Below are 320 nucleotides of genomic sequence, written 5' to 3' on the forward strand. Positions count from 1 at the left end.
CCTAGGTTAGGTTAGGTTAGGAGAGATGAACATGACTAGAGGAGCCATTAATATGATCACAGCAATGTATTTTGAGTTCAGTATATGAGGAGTTCAGTGTATGGAGAGTCCAGTGTATGTGGAGTCCAGTATACGTGGAAGTATGTGGAAGTCAGTGCACGTGGAGTTCAATGTATATGGAGTTCTCCGTCGTCGCGCTACCCACACTGTACAACACCGGAAATGACAGAGAGAAAAAATAACATCACGAAGGAAATATGAGGTATTTGTGAGGGATTGTACGTATAAAACACCAGAGGAGAGGCTCTGCCGACATAATA

Source organism: Penaeus monodon, chromosome 32 (genome assembly GCF_015228065.2).
Source record: "Penaeus monodon isolate SGIC_2016 chromosome 32, NSTDA_Pmon_1, whole genome shotgun sequence".
Taxonomy (NCBI): domain Eukaryota; kingdom Metazoa; phylum Arthropoda; class Malacostraca; order Decapoda; family Penaeidae; genus Penaeus; species Penaeus monodon.